Source organism: Aegilops tauschii, chromosome 4, assembly GCF_002575655.3.
Source record: "Aegilops tauschii subsp. strangulata cultivar AL8/78 chromosome 4, Aet v6.0, whole genome shotgun sequence".
Classification (NCBI taxonomy): domain Eukaryota; kingdom Viridiplantae; phylum Streptophyta; class Magnoliopsida; order Poales; family Poaceae; genus Aegilops; species Aegilops tauschii.
Window position 1 is genome coordinate 207,500,378 of NC_053038.3, and position 21,121 is coordinate 207,521,498.

Sequence of the window (21,121 nt, forward strand, 5' to 3'; positions counted from 1 at the left end):
CTAGGAGATATTGGGGATGATATTATTTCCCAAAATCAAACAACTTTTATTAAAGGGAGATACATAGTTGAAAGTGTGGTGACAGCTCATGAGATAATTCATGATGCTGTGACCAACAGCAGGGAGGGGTTTGTCTTTAAACTTGATTATGAAAAAGCTTATGATAGAGTCAGTAAAGAGTTCCTCCTAAAAATCATGTATCGGAGATGATTTAGTCCCAAGTGGATGAAGAAGGTTGAATCTCTGTTATATAAGAGTTCAGTGGGGGTTAGAATAAATGATTGTAATAGTTTGTTTTTTGAAACTTTTAAGGGAGTCAGACAGGGGGATCCTGCTTCTCCAATGTTCTTTAATTTAGTGGCAGATGTATTCAGTAGAATGCTCAATAAAGCTGCTAAGAATAATATGTTGACAGGGATGATGAGTAACATCTTCGCTCAAGGGATAATTAGTTTGCAATATGCAGATGATACTCTCTTGTTTCGAGAAAATAGTTTAGAGTCTGCAAAGAATTTAAAATGGTTACTTGCTTGCTTTGAACAAATGTCTGGGTTAAGGATCAACTTCCATAAGTGTGATCTGGTTCCCATTAATATTAATGAGGAGGGCATCCAATGTGTGGCCCAAGCTTTATCTTGTGGACTGGGATCTTTTCCTTTGAAATATCTGGGATTTCCCCTCCACCACTCCAAATTAAGGAGAGAGAATTTGCAACCTGTGGTTGATAAAGTCTTGAAGAAAGCAGCTGGGTGGAGGGGGAGACTACTAGGTTATGAGAAGAAGCTGATTCTAGTTCAATCTTGCTTAGCTAGCATCCCTACCTACCTGATGAGTATGATCAAATTTCCTAAATGGGCTATTAATTTGATCAACTCTCAAATGGCCCACTATTTTTGGGATAACTATGAGGGTCACCATAAGTACCATCTAGCTAGCTGGGGTTTATTGAATCAGAAGAAACAGTATGGTGGTATGGGGATTCCAAACCTTGCTGACATGAACCTTTGCTTACTTGCTGCTTGGGTGGACAAGTATCAAAGAGGTGAACAAAAAAATTGGAAGAAAATTGTGGATGCCATGTATAGGACTAGTAATCCTAATATTCTTTCATGCCCTGAGAGCAATGCCTACTCCCCCTTCTGGAAAGGAGTCCTTTGGGCTGCTAAAGCAGCAAAGATGGGCTACCAATGGAAAGTGGGGGATGGTAGGAAAACTAAATTTTGGGAAGATCACTGGTTTGGGTCCTGTAGCTTATCCATTCAATTTTGGGAGTTGTATACTATTGCCAATGAGCATAATAAAACTATTGCTGAGGTGTGGGATGGATCTAATCTTAAGATTTCTTTTAGAAGATGTGTAGACAATAGGCTACTTCATCTTTGGTTTGATTTGCTGAGTATTGCACAGTCGCTTATTCTGAATGATGAGGATGATGCTATTATTTGGAAACTTGAGCATAATGGGAGATACTCAGTTAGATCCCTGTATGCCATGATAAACTTCAAAGGGATTACCCCTGTGGATGTTCCAAAAGTTTGGCAACTGCATGTCCCACCTAACATTCATATTTTTCTTTGGCTACTTGCTCAGGATAAATTGCTAGTTAGGAGCAACCTGTGCAAGAGGTAGCACTTAGATGATCTTAGTTGCTTATTTTGTTGTGAAAAGGAAACTAGTGACCACCTTTTCTTTGATTGTGTAGTTGTTGTCGAAGTGTGGAAAAATATTCATAAGGTTGTGGGGTGTATGCCCCAACCTGGCTTTAATTATGTGGCTGACAAATGGGAGAAACATAAATCCCTGCAAGCTGAAAATATGGTTGTCTCAGCTACTCTCTGGGTTATCTGGAGATGTAGAAATGATATGTGCTTTAACAATGCCCCATGGTTGGGAGTGCAGGTGATCCTGAGGAGAATTGCAGGCTTCTGCAACCAATGGAAGATCCTCTGCAAAAAGGCTGCAAGAGAGCGCGTGGAGAATCTAATATCATCTCTGTGGGAGCTGTCCAGGCAGCCGCCTCTGCTGCTTTGGCCAGAGCCAGGGTGAGGAAGAATGAACTGTGGATGGAATACTATCTGAAGAAGAAGGCAGAAGGATGGTGTGGTATCGAGGGCGGGCTACTCATGGCAGGATGAAAAGAAAAAAAAACATGGATACCAGATCCAGGCCTTCCTGATGGTTGGCATTAGCCTTTTAATTTTCTGTCACTAGACATTTGAGTAGTTGGAGAAATGTAAGAGGTTTTTAGAAAGAGTCAGGAGTTAGTTGGATTTCATGCCGGAGGGCGCTAAAACCCCTCCCGCGGGCTGTAATGAGAATTTCTGTGGTTTCATTTGAAGTAATGGAACCGGGGCAGGAGCCCTTTTCCTCTAAAAAACCTCGGCGGCGGAGGGTGTAGGCGATGGGGATCCGCGGTAGCGGCGGGTGGATCGCTGGGGCGTCGGGGCGCTCCACGGCAGCGCTTGAGATATTGGAGGCGAGGCGGCGTGGAAGATTGGGGAAGAAGGTCGGCTGGACCTTGCGCGGCTATGGATCCGGCGGCAGCGATATCCCGTGCAGCGGTGGCAGTAGGTGGTCGGAGTCAGGTGGAGGTGGGGACGTTCGAGGGGCACGGCGCAGCGGGCTAGGGCGCTAGCGCCCGGGTGGGGCCGTGGGGCGTAGCCCGATGGAAAACAGGGGAGGTTTGGGTCGGAAACATCTCCTCACGTCTATACAAGGGCGCTGTGATCAGAATAGCTATTCGGATCCTAGGATATATATATATATATATATATATATATATATATATATATATATATATATATATATATATATATATATATCGTCACCCTGGGTGAGGAATAATTATTCTTCACCCCTCTCTATTTTGACGTCAATGCATTGTATTTTGAGGTTTAGTAAATTTTGTCTTATTTCATACGTAAAAAGAGAACGTAAGAAAATATATACTCGCCGTAAAAAATATTTTATGTTACGTAAAGTTATGAACGTAAAAATATACATAAAATGCGATATTTTTGGCTTTATAACCTATTTTTTTGTTTTCTTATACCAAATTTTACGTAGTGAATCAATATGAATGTAACTATTTGTATTCCAAACGTAACTTATTTTATAAAGCGATCGTAAGATTACCTCGGATGAAGAATAACTTATTCTGCAACCTGGGTGATGCATACTATTACTATTCTGATCCTGGGATCAGAATACTCCCTCCATTTTTGTATACAAGGCCACAAACCCATATTACAGGTACCAAGGTAGAAACTAATGGTCATTTAAGCCAATGTTGTAAACTAGTCTTTTTTCCTCGCTTGACGTGTTAATTAATGTGTATTTTTCTCTTGAACGCACAACATGACAACTCTCTCACTCCTCATTGGTTGATTAATGCGGTGCAATTAAACCAAACTTCTTACCCCCGCATGCATGCATGTGGTATTAATGTCCTCGGTTGCTAGTACGAGGCAAACCTCATAAATTTTATCTCGATTGGTGTTAGTGGCCTTGCATAGCTGCAAATTATAATTTTGATAGTGGACTTGTATACAAAAATGAAGGGATTAGTTATTTGGATTACGGCGCCCTATATAGGGGGCGATCGTGGTGTTCCCGGATCCACACAAAGGGAAGAAGAAAAAAAGCAGAGCGACAAACCAGCCCATTAACGGCCGTATACCCCACCCACGACCTTCCTTGTCGATGCCCTGACCCCATTTCGCTGCCGTCCTCCTCTAGCTGCCTCGCCGCTGCCACCACGCCGCCGGCCTCCGCGAGCGGCCTCGCCTGTCGAGCGTCGCCGCCTCTTCCCGCAGCCCCACCCGTCGAGCGCAGCCGCCTTCCCTCCCCCCGTCCAACGCCTCTGGCTCCTCCCACAACCTCGGTTGATCCAGCGCCGCCAGCTTCCTCCCAAAACCTCGCTCGATACAGCGCCGCCGGCCTCCTCCCGCATCGTCGTTCGATCCAGCGCTACCGCGACACAACGATCGAACCAGCTGGGCCGAAATGCAGAGCGCAACGGTCACGCGCCTCCACCCGGCGCATCCCCCAGGAGACGTAGGGGAGGTTACAACGATTGCCCCCTCGCTTAGCCTTGTCTCTCCGGCCCGCCCCCTTTTCCTCATGTCCGGCGACGAGTGCAAGAGCACACCAGGTACTCCTTACTACTCCCATTCATGCTCCCCGATCTGATCCTCCCAGATTACACTCATCGGCAGGTCCCCCTGTGCAGAGAACTCACATAAATTTACTCTGAATTGACAGAAATTTTTGATCTGGACTAACAAGTGCTCGATGACCTCCTCGGCTCCTCCCGTGCATTCCCAGTCACTGCGGGTCTCCATGTGCAACAGTGCTACTGCTATTTTGTCCTTGCACAGTGCTCTCGGTATTGGTCTATCCCTCTACTTCTTCTCCTCTCTCTACTTCTGCTATTAAAGTCAATAAGTTCAAAAATTCGATGCATGATGGTTCATCGTGTAGGGAAGTGCAGAAATTTGCTTCTACTTCGCGGTGCCAGCAAGTAGAGCAATGGAGCAGCATCCTCATAGTGTGCCTTTGCCCAGGAGGATGTGGTGGCAATCGGGGTTGTATTCCATTTCGTTCCATGTCTCTCTCTCTTTCTCTTAAATTCATGTGTTACTACTGTTTTGATGCTAAAAACAGATGCATGTTCTTGCTTGGTCATCCTGGTCGTCCCTTGCCGGGTGCCCGGCCGCCAACCTCCATGTGTACGAGTGGTGCTGCTACTTTCTCCAGCCGTTGCCACCAGTGATCTGTGCAGAGAGAAGGAGACGTGCATTTTGTGTGTATGAAGTGGGTGCGGCATGTGGTTGTGTGTGCGTGCATTCTGTGTCTGTTTCGTGCAAAACTTGTAGTTTGGTTTCTTTTTGTGTATAAAAATAAAAGAAGTTCAAATACTCCATATAAGAAATGGAAAAGATTCAAAACTGTCTAACAAAAAATAGAAGTTTGTATACGAAATTCGTCCAGAAAAAATAATGTAAATTCACACTGAAGTTCATATAGAGAAGTTCGGCATGTTCATCAGTAATCTTCCTTCTCTTCCTGTTCATCAACGCGCGCCACCGTCCACTTGTGACTCTCCACCCGCTAGTGTTAAAGACAAAAAGTATTGTACATGAGAAGCTCATGTATTACTGCCCATGGGAAACTTGCTTATGAGAATTGACCCCAATTTTCCTTTTGTTTTTGCAGACGTTGGATTCAAGAGAAAAATGTGTATAAAAAGGGGTGATTTCGAAAGTTCAGGTGTAACGAACATCAAAGTTCAAACCAAAAGAATGTAAACAAAAAAATCATGGAATTCAAAGAATAGAAACTATGGAGTTTCATAAAAAAAATCAATAGCACATGAAGTTCATGTTTCAGAAATTCTGAAGTTCACGTGTAGTACATATAGAAGAAAAATCGTCAAATGAAAAAAATACCGCCGAGGCCATTTAACTGAAAAGCAAACAATGCATAAAAATGTCACAACAAAATTCTATAAGAAGTTCAAATTTAAAAACCGAAGCAGGTCGACGGTAAAAAAATGAAGTTTTTAATATCTAAAAGTCAAATTTAGAAGGTCAAAATTTTGAGCAAGAAGTTCAAATAAAAAAAGGTACTTTAAAAATCTTTATAACGGATTTTCCCCGTTTATAAAAAAAATCAGAGAAGTCCAAATTAAAAAAGAGGAGCATTTCAAAAGATTTTGTAAAAACAGATTTCCCCCATTATATAAAAACAAGAAGTTCAAATTAAAACAACGGTGCAGTTTCATTGTTTATATAAAAATGGATTTTCCCCGTTACTAACCAATAAACTAAGGAGTTCAAGTTTAAGAAATGGTGAACTTCGATGTCTATAAAAAATTCTGATTTTTCACATTATTAAAAATAAAACCAAGAAGTTCAAATTTTTAAAACAAGGAAGTTCAAAAAACTCGATTTTCCTCGTTACTAAAGAATAAAACTATGAAGTTCAAATTAAAATAACATAGAACTTCAAAGTTTGTATAAACCTCACATTCTCGTTACTAAAGAATCAAACTAATAAGTTTGAATTAAAATAAGGGAACAACTAATTTTTTTAAAAAGACTTTCCCCGTTTTTTCGAAAACTAGGATTTTCCCCGATACTAAAGATTAAACCATGAAGTTCAAAAATAGAAAAAAGACAAATTCGATGTTTATTTTAAAATCAAACATAATTATTTACTCAAAAAATAAAATATGAGAAGCTCAAATTAAAATAACTGAGAAGTTCAAAGTATATTAAACCCTAGGATTCATAAGCTCAAAAAACAAAAACAAAAAAATGCCATTTTGGGCATTTTTCCCCAATACTAAAGATTGAAATCAAGAAGTTCAATTCCAAAAAATGGAGTAGTTAAATGTATGTAAAAACTCAGGTTTTCTAGTTACTAGAGAATAAAACCAAGAAGTTCAATTGGAAAAAGTGAAAAGTTTGATATTTATTTGAAAAAACGGATATTTTCTAGTTACTAAAGAATAGAACCAATAAGTTAAATTCCAAATAACGAAGAAGTTCCATGTTTCTAAAAAACCCTCCAGTTTTCACATTTCTAAAAATACACAATGAAGTTCAAATAAAAAAGGTAGAGCGGTTCGATGTCTATAAAAAACTCAGATATTTTCATGTAATCAAGAGAAGTTCAGATTGATAACTGCGAGAAGTTCAAGTACTACACTATGTGCATTTTGTATGAAAAAAAAAGAATGGAAAGCAAAGGCTAAAACTTTTGTTGCTAGAGGTTCACGTGCTCGGCCCGAGAAAGTTCAAAAATTCTTGTGAGAGAGGTTGAACAAAAATACGTGACAGAAGTTCAAGGGGAAAACAACGGGAAGTTCAACTACTACACGGAATGCGTTTCATGTGAGAATAAAAGAATATATAACTAAAAGCCTAAAACGTTTATTGCAAGAAGTTCACGTGCTCCTCCCAATGAAGTTCAAGAACTTTAGTTCGAGACGTCTGACCTTCAATTACATGTAAAAAAACAGGCAAAACGATGTTGTTTTTGCCATTTTTAAAACTGCTCGCAAACGACGACGAATTTGTAACGTCTGTCTACATGAAAAAGATGCTCCTATTAATAAGCTTTCCAACGGTATATTATATGCTATATTCTGATGAATGGTTTAAAGTTTTATGTATACTGTTTAAAACACGTTTTTGTGTATTCAAAACTTTCTTTTAAACCATCACGAGTATGAAAAACTGACCAACATAGGAAAGTTGCGAGTTTTCAACAGCTTTCCATCGATATATCATTTGCACAATTCCGGTAAGTGGTTTGGGAGTTACGGACAAAACACAGCGCGTCACAAACAGAGTGAAGTTCAAACAAACATGCCCCAGAAGTTCAACTACTTCACGCAGTGCATTTCCATTCGCGATGAACGCAGAAATCATGATCTCGACATTTTCTAATTAACTTCAAAATGGCAGGAATATTATTTGTGGAAGTTCAAGTCCTCGGTCGGAGAAAGTTAAAAAAATTATTGTGAGAGAGGTTTGTACAGAAGGAATATCATTTGTGTAACACTAACGAATGGATGAGAAAATTATAAACAAAAATATGTCAGAGAGTTCCATATGAAAATAGCAGGAAGTTCAACTACTACGATGAATGAATTTCAGATGACAAACTTTTAAAATCGTCGCGACCATGAAAAAACGATCAACACAGGAAAGTTGCTTGTTTACAGCAGCTTTCCATCGGTATATCACTTGCTCAATTCCGGTGAGTGGATGAAGAGCTACGAGCAAAAAAAGCACGTGAAAAATAGAGTGAAGTTCAAGTAGACATGCCGAGAAGTTCAAGTTCTTCACGCGATGCATTTTTGAAATATCTGTTTCGCGATAAAGGCAGAACGAATGATCTCACTGTTTTTGAAATTACTTAAAAATGGCTACAAATCAGAGAAAACCATCAATAGAAAAAGTTTCATATTTTCCTTAGCTTTCTAACGGTATATCATTTGCCCCATTCCGATAAAGTTTGCAAAAATTACAGCGAAAATACGTGTTTAGCCATTTTCAAAATTGACTTAAAACCGTAAGGAATTGGGATAAAAAATATATTCCAGAAAGTTCCGCATTTGTTCAAGCATTACAACGCCATATCGTTTGCTGCATTCGGACTTACGGTTAAAAATTTAGCTCGAAAATACGAACTCGGTGGAACTTGTACCATTTTCTAAATTACTTTTAAACCGTTCAAAATTAGAAAACTTTCAACATGAAAAAGTAGCACATTTTCATAAGTTTTCCAACGCCATATGATTTGCCTCAATTGGATTAGCCGTTTAGAAATGACATCAAAAATACCAACTCGGCTCTTCAGTTTGCAAAATTTTACGATTTTCCAAATTACTCTTTAACCATAGGGAATTAGAGAAAACTATCGACATGTGGAAGGAGTGTTTTGGAGCAGCTTTTCATCGCCATATTATTTGCCTCATTCTGATGAACGGTTTAGAAATGCGATCGAAAATACGACTCATGTTTTTTGTATGAAGAAAAAACAGTTTTCAAAACTGCTCTTAAACCGCTTACATTTTGCCAAAAATTTAACTTGGTTCATGATACTCGTGTCCATAGATTTCCAATAGTATATCACAAGCTTCATTTGGGCAATGTTGGCGGAAGTTCAACCTAGCATCGAGGGAAGTTCAGGTCGAACAACTCACGCAGTAAAATTGCAAAAAAATGCAAGTTCATCACGATCCAAGAGCAAAATCCGCCAACGAGCGAGATTCCTATTTAAAATGGGCATTTAGTTGGTAAAACCCGTTTCTAGATTACACTTACATCACATAGAACACGACTAATCGGAATAATTCGCACGGGGAGACACGGTTGCGAAGATAGCCCGAAGGTCGGGTTCCTATAGAGAGAAGTTCACGCGTGTAACTCAGGAAGTTCATGGTGTGATCAGAATAATATTCTGATCCTGTGATCAGAATAGTGTTTATGTATATATATTTCAGGAATGGTGTAACTCAGGAAGTAACGCTAAACTAAGCGTGAGTGTAGAATAGCTTATTCTACACCCTAGTAATGCTCTATACAAAATATAGTAACGTAGCATACAAAATATAGTATTTTTTATGACAATGTAGTAAATTAAAAACTTGACAGTAAAAAGATAATATTTCAGAATTACTACATTTTATACAGTTTTTTACTAGATTTTGTACATAGCGTTACTGGGGTGTAAAATAAGCTATTCTACACTCAAGCTTAGAATAGCATTATATATATATATATGTATATATATATATATATGTATATATACCTCTTAAGATTCTTATTATGATAGCACCTCTTAAGAGTCTTATTCTAATAACACCAACTTATTCTGATAACACCTACAACCCGCCCGACTGAACTGCCCACCACTCCCACCAACCAATTGGAGTACTAAACACCGATAAAGAAAAAAACACCCCCATCTTATCCTCTCATTGTTGGGGAACGTAGTAATTTCAAAAAAAAATCCTACGCACACGCAAGATCATGCTGATGCATAGCAACAAGAGGGGAGAGTGTCGTCCACATACCCTCGTAGACCGTTAAGCGGAAGCATTATGACAACGCGGTTGATGTAATCATACGTCTTCACGATCGACCGATCCTCAGTACCGAACGTACGGCACCTCCGCGTTCAGCACACGTTCAGCTCGGTGACGTCCCGCGAACTCACGATCCAGTAGAGCTCGAGGGAGAGTTTCGTCAGCACGATGGCGTGGTGACGATGTTGATGAAGCTATCGTCGCAGGGCTTCGCCTAAGCACCGCTACGATATGACCGAGGTGGATTATGGTGGAGGGGCACCGCACACGGCTGGGAGAGATCAATGATCAACTTGTGTGTTCTAGGGTGCCCCCCTGCCCCCGTATATGAAGGAGCAAGGGGGAGGCCGACCGGCCTTGTAGGGCGCGCCAGGAGGAGGAGTCCTCCTCCTAGTAGGAGTAGGACTCCCCTCTTTCCTACTCCTACTAGGAGGGGGAAAGGAAGGGGGAGAAGGAGAAGGAAAGGGGGCGCCCCCCCTTCCTAGTCCAATTCGGACCAGAGGGGGAGGGGGGCGCGGCCTACCCTGGCCGGCCCCTCTCTCTCTCTCCACTAGGGCCCAACAAGGCCCATTAACCCCCGGGGGGTTCCGGTAACCCCTCCGCACTCCGGTAAAATCCCGATTTCACTTGGAACTCTTCCGATGTCCAAATGTAGGCTTCCAATATATCAATCTTTATGTATCGACCATTTCGAGACTCCTCGTCATGTCCGTGATCATATCCGGGACTCCGAACTACCTTCGGTACATCAAAACATATAAACTCATAATACTGATCGTCACAGAACTTTAAGCGTGCGGACCCTACGGATTCAAGAACTATGTAGACATGACCGAGACACGTTACCGGTCAATAACCAACAGCGGAACCTGGATGCTCATATTGGTTCCTACATATTCTACGAAGATCTTTATCGGTCAAACCGCATAACAACATATGTTGTTCCCTTTGTCATCGGTATGTTACTTGCCCGAGATTCGATCATCGATATCTCAATACCTAGCTCAATCTCTTTACCGGACAGTCTCTTTACTCGTTCCGTAATGCATCATCCCGCAACTAACTCATTAGTCACATTGCTTGCAAGGCTTATTGTGATGTGCATTACCGAGAGGGCCCAGAGATACCTCTCCAACAATCGGAGTGACAAATCCTAATCTCGATCTATGCCAACTCAACAAGTACCATCGGAGACACCTGTAGAGCACCTTTATAATCACCCAGTAACGTTGTGACGTTTGGTAGCACACAAAGTGTTCCTCCGGTAATCGGGAGTTGCATAATCTCATAGTCATAGGAACATGTATAAGTCATGAAGAAAGCAATAGCAGTAAACTAAACGATCAAGTGCTAAGCTAACAGAATGGGTCAAGTCAATCACATCATTCTCCTAATGATGTGATCCCGTTAATCAAATGACAACTCATGTCTATGGCTAGGAAACTCAGCCATCTTTGATCAACGAGCTAGTCAAGTAGAGGCATACTAGTGACACTATGTTTGTCTATGTATTCACACATGTATTATGTTTCCGGTTAATACAATTCTAGCATGAACAATAAACATTTATCATGATATGAGGAAATAAATAATAACTTTATTATTGCCTCCAGGGCATATTTCCTTCAGTCTCCCACTTGCACTAGAGTCAATAATCTAAATTAAACAGTAATGATTCTAACACCCATGGAGTCTTGGTACTGATCATGTTTTGCTCGTGGAAGAGGCTTAGTCAACGGGTCTGCAACATTCAGATCCGTATGTATTTTGCAAATCTCTATGTCTCCCACCTGGACTTGATCCCGGATGGAATTGAAGCGTCTCTTGATGTGCTTGGTTCTCTTGTGAAATCTGGATTCCTTTGCCAAGGCAATTGCACCAGTATTGTCACAAAAGATTTTCATTGGACCCGATGCACTAGGTATCACACCTAGATCGGACATGAACTCCTTCATCCAGACTCCTTCATTTGCTGCTTCCGAAGCAGCTATGTACTCCGCTTCACACATAGATCCCGCCACGACGCTTTGTTTAGAACTGCACCAACTGACAGCTCCACCGTTCAATGTAAACAGGTATCCGGTTGGTGATTTAGAATCGTCTGGATCAGTGTCAAAGCTTGCATCGATGTAACCATTTACGACGAGCTCTTTGTCACCTCCATAAACGAGAAACATATCCTTAGTCCTTTTCAGGTATTTCAGGATGTTCTTGACCGCTGTCCAGTGATCCGCTCCTGGATTACTTTGGTACTCCCTCCGGTCCTTTTTACTCCGCGTATTAGATTTGGGTCAAGTCAAACTTTGCAAAGTTTGACCAAATATATATTTAAAAGTATCAACATCTACAATACCGAATATATATTCCATGAAACTAGATTTCGTAATGAATCTAACAATACCGATTTGGCATTTTGAATATTGATACGTTTTTCTATAAATTTGGTCAAAGTAGGGATGCTTTGACTTTGGACAAAACTTATATGCAGACTAAAAAGGACCGGAGGGAGTACCTCCCTGCTAAGCTAATAGCAAGGCACACATCAGGTCTGGCACACAACATTGCATACATGATAGAGCCTATGGCTGAAGCATAGGGAACACTTTTCATTTTCTCTCTATCTTCTGCAGTGGTCGGGCATTGAGTCTGACTCAACTTCACACCTTGTAACATAGGCAAGAACCCTTTCTTTGCTTGATCCATTTTAAACTTCTTTAAAACTTTATCAAGGTATGTGCTTTGTGAAAGTCCAATTAAGCGTCTTGATCTATCTCTATAGATCTTGATGCCCAATATATAAGCAGCTTCACCGAGGTCTTTCATTGAAAAACTCTTATTCAAGTATCCTTTTATGCTATCCAGAAATTCTATATCATTTCCAATCAGCAATATGTCATCCACATATAATATTAGAAATGCTACAGAGCTCCCACTCACTTTCTTGTAAATACAGGCTTCTCCAAAAGTCTTTATAAATCCATATGCTTTGATCACACTATCAAAACGTTTATTCCAACTCCGAGAGGCTTGCACCAGTCCATAAATGGATTGCTGGAGCTTGCATACTTTGTTAGCTCCCTTTGGATCGACAAAACCTTCCGGTTGCATCATATACAACTCTTCTTCCAGAAATCCATTCAGGAATGCAATTTTGACATCCATTTGCCAAATTTCATAATCATAAAATGCGGCAATTGCTAACATGATTCGGACAGATTTAAGCATCGCTACGGGTGAGAAAGTCTCATCGTAGTCAACTCCTTGAACTTGTCGAAAACCTTTCGCCACAAGTCGAGCTTTGTAGACAATAACATTACCGTCAGCGTCAGTCTTCTTCTTGAAGATCCATTTATTCTCTATGGCTTGCCGATCATCGGGCAAGTCAACCAAAGTCCACAGTTTGTTCTCATACATGGATCCCATCTCAGATTTCATGGCCTCAAGCCATTTTGCGGAATCTGGGCTCATCATTGCTTCTTCATAGTTCATAGGTTCGCCTTGGTCAAGTAACATGACCTCCAGAATAGGATTACCGTACCACTCTGGTGCGGATCTTACTCTGGTTGACCTACGATGTTCGGTAGTAACTTGATCTGAAGTTTCATGATCAACATCATTAGCTTCCTCACTAATTGGTGTAGGTGTCACAGGAACCGGTTTCTGTGATGAACTACTTTCCAATAAGGGAGCAGGTACAGTTACCTCATCAGGTTCTACTTTCCTCCCACTCACTTCTTTCGAGAGAAACTCCTTCTCTAGAAAGGATCCATTCTTAGCAACCAATGTCTTGCCTTCGGATCTGTGATAGAAGGTGTACCCAATAGTTTCCTTTGGGTATCCTATGAAGACACATTTCTCCGATTTGGGTTCGAGCTTATCAGGTTGAAGCTTTTTCACATAAGCATCGCAGCCCCAAACTTTAAGAAACGACAACTTTGGTTTCTTGCCAAACCACAGTTCATAAGGCGTCGTCTCAACGGATTCCGATGGTGCCCTATTTAACGTGAATGCAGCCGTCTCTAGAGCATAACCCCAAAACGATAGCGGTAAATCAGTAAGAGACATCATAGATCGAACCATATCTAGTAAAGTACGATTACGACGTTCGGACACACCATTACGCTGTGGTGTTCCGGGTGGCGTGAGTTGCGAAACTATTCCGCATTGTTTCAAATGTAGACCAAACTCGTAACTCAAATATTCTCCTCCACGATCAGATCATAGAAACTTTATTTTCTTGTTACGATGATTTTCCACTTCACTCTGAAATTCTTTGAACTTTTCAAATGTTTCAGACTTATGTTTCATTAAGTAGATATACCCATATCTGCTCAAATCATCTATGAAGGTGAGAAGATAACGATACCCGCCGCGAGCCTCAATATTCATTGGACCACATACATCAGTATGTATGATTTCCAACAAATCCGTTGCTCGCTTCATTGTTCCGGAGAACGGCGTTTTAGTCATCTTGCCCATGAGGCATGGTTCGCAAGTACCAAGTGATTCATAATCAAGTGATTCTAGAAGTCCATCAGTATGGAGTTTCTTCATGCGCTTTACACCAATATGACCCAAACGGCAGTGCCACAAATAAGTTGCACTATCATTATTAACTCTGCATCTTTTGGCTTCAACATTATGAATATGTGTATCACTACTATCGAGATTCAACACAAATAGACCACTCTTCAAGGGTGCATGACCATAAAATATATTACTCATATAAATAGAACAACCATTATTCTCAGATTTAAATGAATAACCGTCTCACATCAAACAAGTCCAGATATAATGTTCATGCTTAACGCTGGCACCAAATAATAATTATTCAGTTCTAAAACTAATCCCGAAGGTATATGTAGAGGTAGCGTGCCGACGGCGATCACATCGACTTTGGAACCATTTCCCACGCGCATCGTCACCTCGTCCTTAGCCAGTCTTCGCTTAATCCGTAGTCCCTGTTTCGAGTTGCCAATATTAGCAACAGAACCAGTATCAAATACCCAGGTGCTACTTCGAGCTCTAGTAAGGTACACATCAATAACATGTATATCACATATACCTTTGTTCACCTTGCCATCCTTCTTATTCGCCAAATACTTGGGGCAGTTCCGCTTCCAGTGACTAGTCTGTTTGCAGTAGAAGCACTCAGTCTCAGGCTTAGGTCCAGACTTGGGTTTCTTCTCTTGAGCAGCAACTTGTTTGTCATTCTTCTTGAAGTTCCCCTTCTTCTTCCCTTTACCCTTTTTCTTGAAACATGTGGTCTTGTTGACCATCAACACTTGATGCTCCTTCTTGATTTCTACCTCCGCAACCTTTAGCATTGCGAAGAGCTCGGGAATTGTCTTATCCATCCCTTGCATATTATAGTTCATCACGAAGCTCTTATAGCTTGGTGGCGGTGATTGAAGAATTCTGTCAATGACACTATCATCCGGAAGATTAACTCCCAGTTGAATCAAGTGATTGTTATACCCAGACATTTTGAGTATATGTTCACTGACAGAACTATTCTCCTCCATCTTGCAGCTGTAGAACTTATTGGAGACTTCATATCTCTCAATCTGGACATTTGCTTGAAATATTAACTTCAACTCCTGGAACATCTCATATGCTCCATGACGTTCAAAACATCGTTGAAGTCCCGGTTCTAAGCCATAAAGCATGGCACACTGAACTATCGAGTAGTCATCAGCTTTGCTCTACCAGACGTTCTTAACGTCGTCAGTTGCATCTGCAGCAGGCTGGCACCCAGCAGTGCTTCCAGGACGTAATTCTTCTATGCAGCAATGAGGATAAGCCTCAAGTTACGGACCCAGTCCGTGTAATTGCTACCATCATCTTTCAACTTTGCTTTCTCAAGGAACGCATTAAAATTCAACGGAACAACAACATGAGCCATCTATCGACAACAACATAGACAAGCAAAATACTATCAGGTACTAAGTTCATGATAAATTTAAGTTCATTTAATCATATTACTTAAGAATTCCCACTTAGATAGACATCCCTCTAATCATCTAAGTGATCACGTGGTCCATATCAACTAAACCATAACCGATCATCACGTGAGATGGAGTAGTTTTCAATGGTGAACATCACTATGTTGATCATATCTACTATATGATTCACGCTCGACCTTTCGGTCTCAGTGTTCCGAGGCCATATCTGCATATGCTAGGCTCGTCAAGTTTAACCCGAGTATTCTACGTGTGCAAAATTGTCTTAGACCCGTTGTAGATGAACGTTGAGCTTATCACACCCGATCATCACGTGGTGTCTCAGCACGACGAACTTTGGCAATGGTGCATACTCAGGGAGAACACTTTTATCTTGAAAATTAGTGAGAGATCATCTTATAATGCTACCATCAAACAAAGCAGAATAAGATGCATAAAGGATAAACATCACATGCAATCAATATAAGTGATATGATATGGCCATCATCATCTTGTGCCTTTGATCTCCATCTCCAAAGCACCATCATGATCACCATCATCACCGGCGCGACACCTTGATCTCCATCATAGCATCGTTGTCATCTCGCCAACTATTGCTTCTACGACTATCGCTACCGCTTAGTGATAAAGTAAAGCAATTACAGGGCGATTGCATTGCATACAATAAAGCGACAACCATATGGCTCCTGCCAGTTGCTGATAACTCTGTTACAAAACATGATCATCTCATACAATAAAATATAGCATCATGTCTTGACCATATCACATCACAACATGCCCTGCAAAAACAAGTTAGACATCCTCTACTTTGTTGTTGCAAGTTTTACGTGGCTGCTACGGGCTGAGCAAGAACCGTTCTTACCTACGCATCAAAACCACAACGATAGTCCGTCAAGTTAGTGATGTTTTAACCTTCTCAAGGACCGGGCGTAGTCACACTCGGTTCAACTAAAGTTGGAGAAACTGACACCCGCTAGCCACCTGTGTGCAAAGCACGTCGGTAGAACCAGTCTTGCGTAAGCGTACGCGTAATGTCGGTCCGGGCCGCTTCATCCAACAATACCGTCGAACCAAAGTATGACATGCTGGTAAGCAGTATGACTTGTATCGCACACAACTCACTTGTGTTCTACTCGTGCATATAACATCTACGCAATAACCTGGCTCGAATGCCACTGTTGGGGAACGTAGTAATTTCAAAAAAAATCCTACGCACACGCAAGATCATGGTGATGCATAGCAACGAGAGGGGAGAGTGTCGTCCACATACCCTCATAGACCGTTAAGCGGAAGCGTTATGACAACGCGGTTGATGTAGTCGTACGCCTTCACGATCGACCGATCCTCAGTACCGAACGTACGGCACCTCCGCGTTCAGCAGACGTTTAGCTCGGTGACGTCCCGCAAACTCACGATCCAGTAGAGCTCGAGGGAGAGTTTCGTCAGCACGACGGCGTGGTGACGATGTTGATGAAGCTACCGTCGCAGGGCTTCACCTAAGCACCGCTACGATATGACCGAGGTGAATTATGGTGGAGGGGGGCACCGCACACAGCTGGGAGAGATCAATGATCAACTTGTGTGTTCTAGGGTGCCCCCCTGCCCTCGTATATAAAGGAGCAAGGGGGGAGGCCGGCCGTCCCTGTAGGGCACGCCAGAAGGAGGAGTCCTCCTCCTAGTAGGAGTAGGACTCCCCTCTTTCCTACTCCTACTAGGAGGGGGAAAGGAAGTGGGAGAAGGAGAAGGAGAAGGAAAGGGGGGCGCCGCCCCCCCTTCCTAGTCCAATTCGGACCAGAGGGTGAGGGGGCGCGCAGCCTGCCCTGGCCAGCCCCTCTCTCTCCACTAGGGCCCAACAAGGCCCACTAAACCCCCGGGGGGTTCCGGTAACCCCTCAGCACTCCGGTAAAATCCCGATTTCACCCAGAACTCTTCCGATGTCCAAATGTAGGCTTCCAATATATCAATCTTTATGTATCGACCATTTCGAGACTCCTCGTCATGTCCGTGATCATATCCGGGACTCTGAACTACCTTCGGTACATCAAAACATATAAACTCATAATATCGATCGTCACAGAACTTTAAGCGTGCGGACCCTACGGGTTCGAGAACTATGTAGACATGACCGAGACACGTTACCGGTCAATAACCAACAGCGGAACCTGGATGCTCATATTGGTTCCTACATATTCTACGAAGATCTTTATCGGTCAAACCGCATAACAACATACGTTGTTCCCTTTGTCATCGGTATGTTACTTGCCCGAGATTCGATCGTCAGTATCTCAATACCTAGCTCAATCTCGTTACCGGCAAGTCTCTTTACTCGTTCCGTAATGCATCATCCCGCAACTAACTCATTAGTCACATTGCTTGCAAGGCTTATTGTGATGTGCATTACTGAGAGGGCCCAGAGATACCTCTCCGACAATCGAAGTGACAAATCCTAATCTCGATCTATGCCAACTCAACAAGTACCATCGGAGACACCTATAGAGCACCTTTATAATCACCCAGTAACGTTGTGACGTTTGGTAGCACACAAAGTGTTCCTCCGGTAATCGGGAGTTGCATAATCTCATAGTCATAGGAACATGTATAAGTCATGAAGAAAGCAATAGCAGTAAACTAAACGATCAAGTGCTAAGCTAACGGAATGGGTCAAGTCAATCACATCATTCTCCTAATGATGTGATCCCATTAATCAAATGACAACTCATGTCTATGGCTAGGAAACTCAACTATCTTTGATCAACGAGCTAGTCAAGTAGAGGCATACTAGTGACACTATGTTTGTCTATGTATTCACACATGTATTATGTTTCCGGTTAATACAATTCTAGCATGAACAATAAACATTTATCATGATATGAGAAAATAAATAATAACTTTATTATTGCCTCCAGGGCATATTTCCTTCAGTCTCCCACTTGCACTAGAGTCAGTAATCTAGATTACACAGTAATGATTCTAACACCCATGGAGTCTTGGTGTTGATCATGTTTTGCTCGTGGAAGAGACTCTTGTGCAGTGCGGAGCGCATCTGCTTGCAGTCCCGCCGGACACTCGTGTAGTCTGCCTCCCGCCCCATGCATGCGTGCAGTACATTTTTTCATGAAAAAATTGGCGACCCAGTTCACTCCATCAATGTTTTGCATTTTTTGCAGATTTTTTTTGAAGTGCACTCAGTTTGTGTAAAAAAGAATGATGTTTCTTTAGCCTTATGTATGAAGTGCAATTTGTTTTTTTATGTTTCAAAAATCAGTCGACTACATCAACACCTAGTGCGTTTGGTCCTAGGATGTGGTTCGTTTTTTAGAGTGATGTTATTCACTTGCTCACCGCGTGGAAGTGCGAAAAATTTAGCACAACAACAAAGATAGTAATGAGGTTCACTTCGATATATATCGCGGTTCACTTGCCTCCTCTCTGCGGTCCACTCTTGTTCACAAAAAAATTGAAAAAAAACAACAAAAACTCGTCTGAGAAAAATTTATGTTCGACAAAAGAAATCATGAAGTTCACTTGACCGTCTGATGCAGTGCGGTTTTGAGTACGAAGCAGTGCGGTTTTCTGTCCGATGCAGTACATACGACCATTTTGGTGTCGCAAAAAAATAGTGTCCCCATTTCGTTAAAATTAAAAATGATCTTAAACCGTAAGGAATCAGAACATGAAAAAGTTGCGCCTCATCGATATCTTTCCAACGGCGTGTAATTTGAATCATTTCGACCAACGATTTGTAAAAATTTCGCGAAAAACGGTCGCTGCCTCTCGTCATCAGCCGCACGATTTTCAAAATTAACTAAAAACCGTAAGGAATTTAAAAAACATTAGAACATATGAAAGTTGCGCCTCATCCGTAGCTTTCCAACGGCGTATCACACGACTCATTTCGGCAAACGGTTCGAAAACTGGACCGGAAACAGTACGAAAATTGAAAAAATTCAAAAAAACAGAATTCCGCGATTTAGTAAATTTTAAACTGCTCTTAAACCATAATAATTAGAGAAAAGTAGATATGAAAAGATGTGCCTCGACGATATCTTTCCAACGTGTATCAGTTGCTTCATTCCGATGAGCGATTTAGAAAAAGAATGCGAAAAAATGCTCGTGCCACTCGTCGTGCGCCGCACCATTTTTAGAAGTGCTCTTAAACCGTGAGGAATCTCGAAAAGTGTTCAACATGGCAAAGTTGCGCTTAATCCATAGATTCTCAACGGTATATTACAGGCCTCGTTCCGATAAACGGTTAAAAAACTAGAGCAAAAAGGTACCGAGAAAACACCACGTGCAGTTTTTTCCGACACGAAGTTCACTAGTCTCTGTATTGCAGTACCCCTGCTACTGAAAGTGCAGTGCCCTTGCATTGAGCGTGCAGTGCGGAAGAGTTATCAAAATAACATCACTATATAGGGATTGACTATTCGTCACCCTGGATGAGGAATAGTTATTCTTCACCCCCCTATATTTTACCATCAGTGCACTGTAATTTTACGTTCCATAAGTTTTATCTTATTTCTGACGTAAAAAGAGACCGTAAGAAAATATATCATCGCCGTAAAAACTATTTTATGTTATGTAAAATTACAAACGTAAAAACATAGTGTAAAATATACATAAACTATAAATTTTCTTGTCTTATGGCCTATAATTTTATTTTCTTATACCAAATTTTACGTAGTGAATCAATAGGAACGTAACTATTTGAATTCCAAATGTAATTTAATTATGAAGTGATCGTAAGATTACCTTGGGTGAAAAATAACTTATTCTGCACCCTGGGTGATGAATAGCATCACTATATATATTACACTATATACAGGATAAATTTTATCTACAAGCAGTTGTAGTTACCTCCTACTTGTTTGACTGCCACGTGTCTCCTAAGTTTATGCAAGCCACATGGGTTAGCGGATCGGAAAGGATCCATTAGCACTCAACTAACCAGATTTTCCAATTAGTAATTAAATAATTCACTGTTCGTAACGACCTATAACAACCTGCTACCTTCCTGCCTACATGCATACGCATCACGCTGAATGGATAAGTGCATCCTACATCCACTCCTTATTCCCTGGAAAGGCACGGTGACCTACATACTACATACTACATTCTCCAAAAGAAATAATTCACGTTATACAAATTCCATACACGTACCCTTATATGGAAACGAGTATGTAGTATGCACATTTTTCAATAAGAATCAGAAGCATGCAATTTTTCTGGATGACACATATTTATTTTAATATCTAATAAACATTCTATGGAGCATGTGTCTGGGCGCACCAATTATAAAAGGTAGAATACTCATAAGAAGGGAGGTATTCCCTTAACAAGGGAGACAATTTTCAGGGTATTTTTGCGCAGAATGTTCTATGGGGTATATATACATAAAACATGTAGTATGGAGTATATAAAAAAATAGTATGAAGTGTGTGGTATACTCTATAGGGAATGGAGTATTTTTCGAGTAGAATTTCCCCCTAAAGGTATTATACATACTATATACTCCAAAATAATCAAAGAATATATACTCCAGATTCGTGTAGAG